The 14,301-nt window shown below is 51.9% G+C and overlaps 1 long non-coding RNA gene across 4 annotated transcripts in view; it reads left to right on the top strand.

The window, feature by feature from the left end:
* The first annotated feature begins 1,188 nt into the window (after positions 1–1,188).
* LOC117095939 overlaps positions 1,189–14,301 on the top strand; it is a 35,735-nt gene continuing 22,622 nt past the window's right edge. For 2 of the 4 annotated variants that reach the window (XR_004442253.1, XR_004442252.1), the window contains exons 1-2: positions 1,189–1,390; positions 8,112–8,216. This is a non-coding gene — a long non-coding RNA (uncharacterized LOC117095939). Of the gene's footprint in view, positions 1,391–8,087; positions 8,217–14,301 lie in introns of all 4 variants that reach the window. The other 2 variants (XR_004442251.1, XR_004442250.1) reach the window with 1 other exon arrangement.

Here is a 14,301-nt window from a genome sequence, read left to right as displayed (position 1 = left end):
TTGGAGGAAGGAGCCCACCTTTCTCCTGGCATGATATAGGGCGGGTTCAACCGTGTCTTGATGAAGTGACCTTGGGCATATTCTGGCTCTGGGCCTCAGTTTCCCCTGCTGAACCCTCTTTGTCTTTGGGGGAGGATAGTGAAGAACCCCAGCATCTAGGGGGTAGTAGGGGTCTCAAGCGGCACTGGGTTCAACACCAAACCCAATGCTTAAGGCCTCCACTGCACCCAGGCTGTGCTTGCATACCTCTGGAGGGATGGGGAGCTCACTGCTTCTCCAAGCAACCCACTCTGTCTGTTCGCTAGACAGCAGTGACTGTGTCTAACAGGGATCACACACAGTGGCTGGTACTGAGTCTCAAAAATGAACAGGAGCAGGATGGCACAGAGGTAAGGACCTCGTTCGGGTTTGAATCCTGACTGTCTCCACCTCATACTGGCTGTGTGTGGCCGGTGAGAGTGACTGAACCTAATCAAACCTCGGTTTCTTCATGTGCAGATGGCAGTAATGAGACTTGCCTTGCGAGGTTGTTGGAAAGATTAGTGCTATGAAAACCACACATCCCAGCACACATGAGTGTTTGTCTCATACCAGGCTCATTCATTCTCAGGAAATAGGTGCTGCTGCCACCTGCATTTGTTCAGATGAATTGTTTAGAGGCACAGAGAGGTTAAGGAACTTGCCTGAAGTCACACAGTGAGTGTGATGGGTAGAGACCAGACCTGGACCCAGGCATCCTGTGCCCAGACCCCTTGTACCCTCTCAGAAGGCGTCCAGCTCTGTGCCAGCCCAACTCTCTTCTCACGATGGTGTGGGTCTGAATGCTACCTGCTCCCTGGACCCTAACATCCTTTTAGGCTTCATTTCTCAGAGGACAAGAGAGGCTTGGGGTTTTCCATTGTTACTTCCAGCTCTGTCCCAACTTTATCATTTCAGATCCAGAGGACGAAGGCTCTGAGTCCAGCCAGAACCCTGGGGTGTGTAACCTTAGGAGGTTTGCTAAGGAGACCAGCACGATGAGCCGGCTGGAATCTGAGCTCTCTGACACCCACTCCTGCCCCTACAGCCACTAGGTTCCATGGGGCGTGGCTGGACAGAAGCCATCCTTTTCCTTCTGCTCTGTCCAACTGGCTTCTACCGGTAGGTGACAGGGCAGTGTTCCCAGCAGTGGGACAGGAGGTGCTGGCGCCAGGCCATGAGTCATGCATTCCTAGCTCTGCAGGGCATGCATGCCACATGGACTGTGGCAGCGAGCTCTTCCAGGCGCCCAGTGAGTCTGAGAGGGGGTTTGGGAAGAATCAGGAGACACCCAGACAGTGCCATGTGACAGTGAAGCATCTGGCCCCAATCTGCCAGGGTGAAAGCCCCAGGACTGCTGGTGTGATGTTGGGTGAGTTATTTAACCTCACTGTTCCTATTTCTCCATCTATAAAATGGGTAGAGGATAGTAACCTTCTCACAAGGCTGTTGTGACAGTTTCCTATGAATTAGCACATGTAAAGTACTTAGCACGATGCCTAGTGCACAGAGAGGGCTCAGGGAGTGGGAATTGTTGTTATTCTCATTCAGCATCCATCTCTCCACCACTTTATACAACAGCTACTTAGAAAGTGTTTGGGAGGCCGAGGCGGGTGGATCATGAGGTCAGGAGATCGAGACCATCCTGGCTAACATGGTGACACCCCGTCTCTACTAAAAAAATACAAAAAACTAGCCGGGCGAGGTGGCGGGTGCCTGTAGTCCCAGCTACTTGGGAGGCTGAGGCAGGAGAACGGCATAAACCCGGGAGGCAGAGCTTGCAGTGAGCTGAGATCCGGCCACTGCACTCCAGCCTGGGTGACAGAGCGAGACTCCGTCTCAAAAAAAAAAAAAAAAAAAAAGAAAGTGTTGGATTCAGTTCTGCTCCATAACAAGGTACTCCAAAACTTAGTGGCTTAAAACTATCAGCATTTCTTCTCACATACAATGTGTGAGGCATCAGGAATGTGGGAGTGGTTTGATCTCTCACAATGCTGCTTGAGTGTCTTCCCACATGGCAGCTGTATTCTCCCAGAGCACGTGGTGCAAGAGAGCCAAGGAGGAAGTGAGGTATCTTTCATAACCTAGCCTTAGAGGTCTCACTTTGGCATTTATGCAAAGTCCTCTCGGTAGCACAGGACCTCTGCTCAGTGTGGAAGCAGACACCACAAAGATGTGCATACCAAGAAGCCAGGATCTGGAAGGCTGGCTAAACTCTGTTTTGCTTTAGGGATGCAGCAGTGAGCAAAATCACGGTGACTGCTCTCACAGTCAAGTACGACTATATGTGTTTGTGGTTGTGTGTGTGCACGCTGAGTACAAAAGAACAACAGACAGCAAACTCAAAGAAATACCTTGAGACATATTATACGAAGCAAACAGACAGGGTGGCATGATGCTGTATAACAGGGTGTTATAGAAAAGGCTTCTCCAAGGAGGCGGCTTTGGGATTGAGGCCCGAGGGTAAAACAAGCCCACCAGGGGCCAGGGAGTGGGAAAGGGGGCTGCAGGCAGTGGAACAGCATAGGCACACTCGGAGAGGTGGCAATGCAGTGGCCCCTGGAGCTGGCCTGCCTGGCTTTAACGCTTCTTGGCCACCCTCTTTGGACTCAGTTTCCTCATCTATAAAAGGGGATAATAACAGGTCCTACCGCCTACGGGGTTGGAGGGATTAAGGGAGATACTTTGAGTAAAGTCCATAGTGCACTGCGTGGTGAACCAAGTGCTCAGGAATGTGACTGTCATCATCACGATTCAACAGTGGCACGCAAAGATGACAAAGACCTGGCCCAGTTGTAACTGTGGGGCCTAACATGGAGGGAGGAACTATTCAGTGTTTCCTAGCGGTGATCTCACCTAATGGAAGGCAAAGATCTAGTATGGGAGATGGGCACATAAGGCAAGCGTTGGAACACCCTGGACAGCGGCTGGGAGCACAGCTGGGAGAGGGAAAGGGGGAGGAGGGTGAGCTCCCTGACCCTGCGGGGGAGGGGTGCCTGGAAAGGCTTCCCCCGGAGTGGCATAGCCATCTGGAGAGATGAGTGGGCAGAGAACCTTCTAGGCGGCCAATAGGGGCTGGAGGGAGCGCAGAGTCTAGCTCCGTGTAGTTCCAGGTGGCTGGAACTCTGGTCTCTGTGGACACTAGGAAGGAGATGGGGAAACAGACTCATGTAAATGAATGGGGTGGGCCTTGCCCGTCACAGTTGAGTGGGCTTTCCTGTAGGGTGGGGTCAACGAGCAGGAGGGCTGGAGGAGGCAGGGACAGACAGATTTGGTCTTCCTCTGGCTACAGGGTGGAAGGAATGGAGGCAGGGAGGCCAGTGGAAACACAAGGCCAAGCAAGGCATGGTGAGGTCAGGCCCAGAGCAGTGGGTGTAGGAATGGAGGGGAGGGGGTGTGCCCCACAGGGGAAGGGGGAGCTGAGCAGAAGGAGAGGAGGGGCAGAGGAGGGGAAGAGGGCAGTGCCTCCTGCCCATTCCACAGCCTGGCCAAGTCCTCACTCCTTTCCAGGGAGCTTCCCTCTTCCCTCCTCTCCCTGACCTCAGATGCAACTACCCCCAGCCCTAAGATAATATCAGAAGAGCTCGGCGCAATGGCAAAGGCCTGTAATCCCAGCACTTTGGGAGGCCAAGGTGGGTGGATCACCTGAGATCAAAAGTTCAAGACCAGCCTGGCCAACATGGCAAAACCCTGTCTCTACTAAAAAATATTAAAAAATTAGCAGGGCATGGTGGCAGGTGCCTGTAATCCCAACTACTCAGGAGAATCACTTGAACCTGGGAGGTGGAGGTGGAGTGAGCCAAGATCACACCATTGCACTCCAGCCTGGGCAACAGAGCAAGACTCCATCTCAAAAAAAAAAAAAAAAAGGATAATTCCAGATAGGCATGAGATTTTGGGAACTCTTTGGCATTCCTGCATTACAGCACTTACTAATTCAATGGTGGCTACCATCTATAGAGCACTTTCTGTATTCCAGGTAACACACAAATACACACACACACAACTTCATTTTAACCTCACAATAGCCTAGCAAGGTAGGCACATGGCCTCTGTTTTACAGATGAGAATCTTGAGGATTGGAAAGGCTAAGTAATTTACCAAAAGTCACGCCGCTAGTCAGAGAGGGTCTGGGTTTCACTAAATTAGCTAATCAAAAGTGCTTATACTAGTGCTTGGCATATAGTAGGCACTCAATAAATGTTAGCCACACCACAATTTTTTTTAAGAGACAGGACTGGGGCCGGGCACGTTGGCTCATGCCTGTAATCCCAGCACTTTGGGAGTCCGAGGTGGGCAGATCACGAGGTCAGGAGATTGACACCATCCTGGCTAACACGGTGAAACCCCGTGTCTACTAAAAATACAAAAAATTAGTCGGGCGTGGTGGTGGGTGCCTGTAGTCCCAGCTACTCGGGAGGCTGAGGCAGGAGAATGGCGTGAACCTGGGAGACGGAGCTTGCAGTGAGCCGAGATCGAGCCACTGCATGCCAGCCTGGGTGACAGAGCGAGACTCTGTCTCAAAAAAAAAAAAAAAAAAGAGATAGGATTGGGCTAGGTGTGGTGGCTCACGATTGTAATCCCAGCACTTTGGAAGGCTGAGGCGGGCAAATCATAAGGTCAGGAGTTCAAGATCAGCCCGGGCAACACGGTGAAACCCCATCTCTACTAAAACTATAAAAAATTAGCTGGGCGTGGTGGCAGGTGCCTGTAGTCCCAGCAACTCGGGAGGCTGAGGCAGGAGAATGGCGTGAACCCAGGAGGCGGAGCTTGCAGTGAGCCAAGATCACACCCCTGCACTCCAGCCTGGGCGAAAGAGCAAGACTTCATCTCAAAAAAAAAAAAAAAAAAAAAAAAGATAGGATCTTGCTATGTTGCCCAAGCTGGAGTGCAGTGGCTATTCACTGGTGTGATCATGCACACTACAGCCTCTGACTCTTGGGCTCAAGTAATCCTCCTGCAGAGTAGCTGGGACTACAGATATGCACCACCATGGTTGGCCCTTCCACTATTTTTGCTAACATCATCAGCTAGATCTGTCTGGTTGCAGAGCCCATGGCGCTCTGGGAGGCCATTTGAATTTATCTTGTCCAGTTCCGAGAGTCTGTCATCTGTTTATCTGCCCCACTGAGCTGTGGAATCCTGCAGAGCAGGGACCAGATCTTGTTGGTCTGTGGGTCTTGAGCGCCCCTCATGGGGAAGGCACAGAGTGCATGGTCAGTGATGGTTTGTTGAAGGAATGAACAATATATCAAGTTCCTATGCCTCTTAGAATCATGGGATTTCTCAGCCATGTTTATCCCTTAGCATGATGGAATTTCATTAGCCATGTTTGTTTCTAAGCATCCTGGGGTTTCTCCAGCCATGTTTGGCCTTAGATCATGGGATTTCTCTATGGAGGAGCTTTGGTGATCACTTCAGACAGGACACTCTCTGGCCCATAATCCAGCTCCTACCAGCCATACCCTCTTCCTTGTCCCAGGCCAGTGCCCCCTCCCCATCCCCAGGCCAAATCTGGAGTCTCCACGAAGAGCTCACTTGTGTTGTTCTGGCCTCCTAGCGGCTGGACAGACTCCCTGCTCAGGCTCAGGGCAAGCCCCACCTCCCTGCCAGTCCCTCCAGCCACCTGCATCTGCCCCTGACTGCGCTGGGGTGTGTCAGTCTCCTCTCTGAGCCTCTGTTTCCTCAACTGCAAAATGAGGAGGATCATTTCGAACACTTTTAGCTCAGCTTTGTCAGTTTGCTACCAGGATCCAGCTGGGTGGAGGATCCTTATGTGTTACTCTCTCTCCCTGCGTCTCTGTGGGGTTCCTTGCAGCTTCCGGGGGAAGCGCATGTCTCTTCACAGCCACTAGATGGCACCAGCGGGTCACCCGTCTCCCTGCAGGCTGCCCTCAGGAGGAATTCCACCTGTGAGGTTACACCCTAAGGACCACAGCCATCTCCCTCCTCCCACTGGTAGAAGCCCCCGAAGATCTGCCGGGGCGCAGGCAGGATGTGCAGTAGTTAGGGACAGGTGTGGGGGTCGGACAAATTTGAACTGGGGAGTTCTGAGCCAGACCCTGCTCTTAGAGAACATCCTGGATCTCCGCTTGGCAGTTAATTATCTGGGTGACTCTGGGTGTGTCATAGGACCCCTTTGAGACTTCAGGTTCTTCCTCTGTGAAACAGGGCACCAAGTCTCTTCTCCTGTGCATCATGGAAACTGAATGATGCTGGGCACGTAAAATGTCCATTCTGCCTCCAGGCACAGAGCAAGCTTCCACAAGCATTAGCTGCCACACTAGTTATTAGTGTTACTTTGTAATTTGGTATTATGTCTCAGAATCTCCTCTGGGAGGAGCCTTAGGCAGGATGCCCAGAGATCTGGGTCTGCAATGGACTGTTCTCTCGCTGTGTGACCTTTGGCAAGTCACTTCCCCTCTCTGGTCTTCGGCTTGGCCTCCGCCAGCCTCAAGAGGCTGGGAGTATCATGGAAAAATAAGGGCTTGGGAATCAGACAGACTTGGGTGTGAATCCCGCCCACTTCTCCTCTTCCCAGCTGTGTGGCCTTGGGCTGCTCTGATAATTCCCTAATGATTTGTGTGACTGTTTGTTTTAAGTCTGTCTTCCTGGTTCTCTGGGATGTTCCACAAGGGCCAGGCTCATGTCAACGTGGCTCACCTACATAAACTCAACACTCAGCTCAGTGTCTGGTACAAGTAGCTGCAATAAACAAGGGCGATTCATTATCCGTGTTACTATCACTGTATACATTCACTCAGCAGCAGCAGCAGCAGCAGGCCCTGTGTTCAGAGTTTCCTCGGCACTCTTTTTTTGTTGTTGTTGGGTGGAGTTTCGCTCTTGTTGCCCAGGCTGGAGCGCAATGGTGCGATCTCGGCTCACCGCAACCTCTACCTTCCAGGTTCAAGTGATTCTCCTGCCTCAGCCTCCCGAGTAGCTGGGATTGCAGGTGCCTGCCATCATGCCTGGCTAATTTTTGTATTTTTAGTAGAGACAGGGTTTCTCCATGTTGGTCAGGCTGGCCTCCAACTCCTGACCTCAGGTGATCTGCCTGCCTCAGCCTCCCACATTTCTGGGATTACAGGCGAGAGCCACCACACTCGGCCCCTGCACTGTCTTAATAATCCTCCATCTGTTTTATGGATGAGGAGACTGAGAGCCAAAGAAGTTAGGTTGTTGCCCAAGGTCACACAGCTACAAAGTGACAAGCACTGGGCTTAGAAGCTGAGCTCCATGACAGCCTTGTGTGAATGGATGTGGCAAGCTGAGTGAGGGTCCTCCAAAGATACCCGTGTCCTAACCTTATCCAGCAAAGGGAATTCTGCTAATGTAATTAAGTTAAGGATCTGGAGATGGGGATAGTATCCGGGATTGGCCAGGTGAGCCTAACGTCCTCACAGGGATCCTTCTATGAGGGAGAGAGGCACGTGGCAGTGGGAAAAAAAAGATGAGACGACCGGGCGCGGTGGCTCATGCCTGTAATCCCAACAGTTTGGGAAGCCAAGGCGGGCAGATCACCTGAAGTCAGGAATTCGAGACCAGCCTGACCAACATGATGAAACTCTCTCTCTACTAAAAGTACAAAAATTAGCTGGGTGTGGTGGCACGCACCTGTAATCCCAGCTACTTGGGAGGCTGCGGCAGGAGAATCACTTGAACCCAAGAGGTGGAGGTTGCAGTGAGCCAAGATTGTGCCACTGTACTCCAGGCTGGGCAACAAGAGTCAAACTCCATCTTAAAAAAAAAAAAAGCAAAAAAGAGAGAGAAAGAGATGAGACTGAGGAAATGGGAGAAAAGACCATGGGATGTGGGAATGAAGAAAGCATTGATTCTATCTTGAAAGACAAGGAAAACCAGCCGCGCTGACACCATTAACACAGTGACACTAGTTTTGGACTTCTGACCTCCAGAATTATAAGGTAATAAACGTGTGTTGTTTTAATTTACCAAGTTTACAGTAATTTGTTACAGAAGCAATAAGGAGAATAAGACACAGACAAGTGAGATAAAGCATAAAAAACACCTGGTATATAGTTGCCGCTCACCAAATGCTCTTTCCTTCCCAGCACTACCCCATTTTCCTTTTCCAGCTACAACAGAATGGCAGAGAGGAAAGGAAGCTCCGGGATCTTCCATTTCAGCCAGTCCATTTTACTGAGGTGGAGCCTACCCAGCCAAGGAGAAGGCTGCCAGAGGTAGGGAATGGCCCCTATCTTGCAGAGGTGAAAGGGGTCCAGGGAGCGATCTTGGGGGAAGGTCCTGGGTTGCTTGGTCTGTTCTAGTGTCTAGCACTGGGCAGCCTGGGTGAAGTCACCCAGTCCAAACCCATTTTCCAGGTGAGGAAACTGAGGCTAGGCATTGCCTGAGAGATCTGCAACTTGCACCCCAAGCTGACAGGGTGTGTGCAGGCCTGGAGCCCTCATGAGTCCTCCTATTCAAAGGCCCTTCCCTCCCCCTCTTGAGCACTGCTCCTCCGTGTGTATCCATTGCAGACAGGGGCCAGCGGGGTCTGGGAAAGCCACATCAGAAGCCTGCCCAGCTGTGGTGGGGGAATGGGAGAGCACTCCTCGGAGGTCTTCAGCCTGGGAAAAGTCCGAGGCCTTCCTGTTCCCGCCCACCCTGCTCCTCCCAGGCGGGTCTGGTCCAGACAGCTGTGAGAAATCCCCTGGAGGCAGCATCCCAGTGGAGCTAGGAGGAAAGAGGGGCCCAGAAAGAATGAACTTGATCTCTGATCCCCAGCCAGTTGGTAGCATTATCCTGGATTATCCTAAACTGAGCCTGGAATCCTGGGCTTGTGTGACAGACCAAGGGGCCCCATGGGCTCTCCCTGCTCAGGCAGCTGGAGAGACAGGTAGCACCGTAACATCCAGCGACACAGGCACGGTTCTTTTCTGTAAAGCATTCACACCACTGCCAGCCTTGATTCTCAAAAGAGCCCTGCCAAGGAGAGGCTGTTATTGTTCCATTTTACAGATGAAAAAACCAAGGCTCAGGGCCGGGCGCGGTGGCTCACGAGGCTGAGGCAGGCAGATCACCTGAGGTCAGGAGTTTGAGACCAGCCTGGCCAACATGGTGAAGCCCCATCTCTACTAAAAATACAAAAATTAGCCAGGTGTGGTGGCGGGCATCTGTAATCCCAGCTTCTCGGGAGGCCGAGGCAGGAGAATTGCTTGAACCCGGGAGGCGGAGGTTGCAGTGAGCCGAGATCGCGCCATTGCACTCTAGCCTGGGCGACAGAGCGACTCCATCTCAGAAAAACAAACAAACAAACAAACGAAAAAAGGCTCAGAGAAAAGAGGGGACTTTCCAAGGTCAACGTCCCATGGTGGCAATGCTAGAACTCCACTAGCTCCGGGACCTAAGCTCTTGTGGGATGACCTTGGACCTGACTCTAGCATGTTCTAGTGGCAGCCTTGCTGTGGGACCTTGAGCAGACCCCTTCTCTGAGCCTCTGAGTTCCCATCTGCAAAGGAGCAGATAGCAACCACATCTACTTCATGGGAGCACCGTGTGGACAAAGGAGTGAGCACTGTGCCTGGCACACGGGAAGCACTTCACTATTGCTCACCCTCACCATCACGGCATGGGTTACTGGATCACCGCGAATGATACTGAGTGTGTACCGGGCATCAGGAACCCAACGGACAAAAGTCCTTGCCCCGTAAACAGGCAATGCAGGAAGTGAGGGAGTGGCCACCCCGGTCCCTGGAGGAGGAGCCTGCCAGGTAGAGGGAAGAGTAAGTGGGGTGGGGCTGCCTGGAGTGTTCAAGCCACACCAGACAGGCCAAGCCAAGTCGGCTGAGCAGTTGGGCAAGGCCCAGTAGAGACCAAAGAGATGGTGGGGGTAGGACTAAGCCTGCAGACCACGGTACCCACTGGTGGACTTCAGCTTCCAGTTTCATGAAATGGGGCCATCGCAAGGTGGCCTCATTGTCAACAAAACCCACAAGGCCTAAAATAGGCCCTTGGACCCTGGGTCACCATCTGAGAAGTGGAATGGTCACGAGGCAGCCACTGTCCCCCACTGGGGACATTTTGTTCTTCTGGCTGAGACCCAGGGAGTCCCCAGGGGCACACTGGGATTGCCCTGCTGAAGGCCTCTGCAGCTGAGGTCCTCCTCTGCTGTGGCTCCGAAGCTGTCTGCAGAAGCTATGTAGCCTGCTGCTCTGGTGTGGGTGCAGGGCCCCTCCCAGGCTGCCCTCCTGCTGTATGCTGTGTTGAGGGGAGTGTGAGTGTGAGCGTGGGCCCGGGCACCTTCTTCCCACTCATCTCACTCCTAGGGCTTCCGTTCCATCCTTAGACATTGGGGTACAGTAAGCAACTGCTCACTACCCCATTCCACGAGTGCCCTGGGTGAACAGTCAGCTCCTACCTCTCTTCCCCACCCTCAGGATGCCTATGGTAAGGCTGTAGCTGCTGCCATCAGCCCTTTGGCTTCGTTCAAGGAGAAGGAATATCTGCCATCCATCCATATCCTGGTCTTCTGCCCTCCTACCTGTCTATCTGCTTGCTTGTTGGTCCATGCATTTATCTTTCCACCAACCTACCCAGTGATTTCACTCACATATCCAACTATCCATCCATCCATCCCTCCATCCATCCATCCACCCATCCATTCACCATCCATCCATCCATCCACCCATCCATCTTTCACCCATCCATCCATCATCCATCCATCCATCCATCCACTCATCCATCCAGCATTTATCTATCCATCCATCCATCCACCATTTATCCATCCATCCACCCATCCAACCATCCATCCATCCATCAATCCATCCACCCATCCATCCATCCACCCATCCACCATCCATTCACCATCCATCTATCCATCCATCCATCCACCCACCCATCCATCCATCATCCATCCATCCATCCTTCCATCCATCCATCAATCCATCCATCCATCCACCCATCCACCATGCATTCATCCATCCACCCATTCATCTATCCATCATCCATCCACCCACCCATCCATCCATCATCCATCCATCCATCCTTCCATCACTCCATCAATCCATCCATCCATCCACCCATCCACCATGCATTCATCCATCCACCCATTCATCTATCCATCCATCCATCCACCCATCCATTCACCATCCATCCATCCACCCACCCATCCATGCATCCATCATCTATCCATCCATCCTTCCATCACTCCATCAATCCATCCATCCACCCATCTATCATCCATTCATCCATCCACCCATTCATCTATCCATCCATCCATCCACCCATCCATTCACCATCCATCCATCCATCCACCCATCCATCTATCCACCCATCCGTCCGTCATCCATCCATCCATCCATCACTCCATCAATCCGTCCATCCATCCACCCATCCATCTATCCACCCATCTGTCCATCATCCATCCATCCATCCATCACTGCATCAATCCATCCATCCATCCATCCACCCATCCACCATCCATTCACCATCCATCCATCTATCCATCCATCCATCCATCTACCCACCCACCCATCCATCCATCCACCATCCATCTATCTATCCATCCATCCATCCACCCACCCATCCATCCACCATCCATCCATCCATCCATCCATCCATCCACCCATCTATCCACCTTCCTTCCTTCCATGCATCCACCATCCATCCATCTTCCTTCCTTCCCTCCTTCCTTCCTTCCTTCCTTCCTTCCTTCCTTCCTTCCTTCTTTCCTTCCATGCTCTGAAAAACCACCAGTCTTTCTGTCTGATTGCTATTGGTCCATCCTCTCACTCATCCAGCCAGCCATTTATCCATCTTACACTCTCTCTCATCTACCTATTGGTCTTCCCCAAAACATATCTCTCTGCCTGTCAATTGGTCTATCCATCCATCCACCCACCTACCCTCTTGCCAACTTCCCATTCATCCTCCGTCTATCCACCTTTCTCCCATTCATCCATCTCTCCACCCCACTTCCCACTGGTCTGCCAAACAACTTATTAGCCTGTCTGTTGTTTCATCTGCCCATTCATGGGACATTTATAGAGGCCTATCCTGTATGTTCAGCATTGTAATAATAGCTGCCAATAATAGTAAAATCTACCAATCACAGAACATTTGTTTTACGTCAGGGAATTTTCTACCTTCTCACGTTAACCTATCCTCATTTGACAAATGAGGAGAAAATGCTAAACAACTTTTATTTTTATTTATTATTATTTTTTGGAGATGGTGTCTCACTCTGTCACCAAGGCTGGAGTGCAGTGGTGCGATCTTGGTTCACTGCAACCTCTGCCTCCTGGGTTCAAGCGATTCTTCTGCCTCAGCCTCCCGAATAGCTGGGACTATAGGCACGTGCCATCATGTCCAGCTAATTTTTTGTGTTTTTAGTAGAGACGAGGTTTCACCATGTTAGCCAGGATGGTCTCCATCTCCTGACCTCGTGATCTGCCCACCTTGGCCTCCCAAAGTGCTGGGATTACAGGCGTGAACTACCACGCCCGGCCGCTAAACAACTTTTAATAGACAATTGTCAAACTGTTTGATTCTAGCAGTGACTTTACAAGGTAGATACAATCGCCATTTTGCAAATAGAGACTTGGTCGTGCAGTTTGCCTGAAGTCACATCTCTCATGAATGGCAGGCAGGATGTGAACCAAGTGTTCTGACTCGAGTTCAGCACTCCTTCCCTCCGACCACCACTGCCTGAGCTCTGGCATGGGCGCCAGATTTCCAGTCCTGGCTCCTGCCATCCTGGGGTGTGACTGAGTACATCAAGTCAGGCTTGGGGCCCCCATTTTCTTGTCTGGAGGTTGGAGGAGTTGCTTTTGAAAGGCCAGGATTCCTACAGCTCTTCCTTTGCTGCTTCCTCTGCCTCCTCGTGAAAAGCCATGAGCGCCCAGGAGAGGAGCTGGGCTAGGGGAGCTCTGAGTCTCTGACCTTGGACGTGGCCTGGCCCCATGTCGACCCACTCTAACCTTTTCACTCACTCACTCACTCACTCACTCACTCACTCAACAAATCTTCACTGAGTGTGTACAACAGGCCCTACCCCTGGGGGTGCCATTTCTTACCATGGCTTCAGGGCTAAGTAACACCCAACCAAAGAGAAGGCGGCAGGCCCCCTAGGAGAGGAAACCACATCTGCCCACCAGCTTGCCTGGGACCTCAACGCTGCCCTTGGTTTTCTCATCTGTGCAATGGGCTAATAATGGCCACCTCAGAGGATCCAATGAAGGAACATACATGTGGACCTGCTCAGCATGCCCTCTCCTCTCCCTTCCCTAGGAAATAATGGGGCTGGCTCGAGCAGTTTCCCCAGGGAGACTGGTGGGTCGACTTCTGGAACAGGGGCCCCTTGAAATTGCATGCAGTGTTTGATGTGTGTGTGTGTGTGTGTGTGTGTGTGTGTGTGTGTGTGTATGAAATCTTCCACCAGGAAGCTCCTTACCTTTCATCAGACCTTCTGGGTGTCCATGACCTTGTTCCTCATGATTATAAAAATGATTATTTGAGTGTTGACTCAGTACAGTTCTAGGTTCTTAGTACTCCTTGCCTCATTTATCCTCAATAGACAGCAGACCAGATAGTGATGGAGCTCCAGGATCCCAAAGCCTCATTGTCTGGGATTAAATCCTGGCTCCATCACTTCCCAGCTGTGTGCCCTTGGGCAGGTTAGCTAACCACTCTGTGCGTCAGGTTCCTCAGCGTTAAAGAAGGATGACAATAGTATCTGCTTCCTAGGGTTGCTTGGAGGATGACATACGGGAGCAGAGCCATGCCTGTCACTGAGCAGCGCTCCATAAGTAGGATCTGTTAAAGTAGTGAGGAAACGGAGGCTTGGAGAGGTGAAGGCATTTATCTAGGGTCAACCATTGAGAAGAGAGCCGAGACTCGGATGCAGGTGGTCTGACATTGGAGCCCTTGCCTCAACCGACCTGCCCTATCTATGTTCTCTAAAGGACCCTGACCTCATTCCACCCTTGTCCCAGTTCTGGCATACAAAGCTCTAGATTTTATTCTTGTCTGAGCCAGGCAAAGTAGGGGGCACTGGTCTGGATGGTCTCTGAGATGCTCTGCCATTTCTGGCATTGGAGGCTTCTCTGCAGGAGTCTCAGTCTGGGGGCCGTGTACCCAGCAGGCTGACATGCCTCCAGAGAAGCTGCAGAGAGCAGGGACACGTGAGAGCCCTGAATGTGTGTGCAGCCCCTGCCCCCCAACCCCCAGCCACCCACAAGGTGCAGCTCCCAAGGCTCCCTGCACAGCCTCCAGGGGGAGGCACCCCCGTGGGCTCTGCTCCCTCCCAGTGCCATGTGACACCAGCGG

The sequence above is a fragment of the Trachypithecus francoisi genome, unplaced genomic scaffold (assembly GCF_009764315.1).
Source record: "Trachypithecus francoisi isolate TF-2019V2 unplaced genomic scaffold, Tfra_2.0 Lachesis_group14, whole genome shotgun sequence".
NCBI classification, from domain to species: Eukaryota; Metazoa; Chordata; class Mammalia; order Primates; family Cercopithecidae; genus Trachypithecus; species Trachypithecus francoisi.
This window is presented reverse-complemented; position numbering and strand designations above follow the sequence as displayed.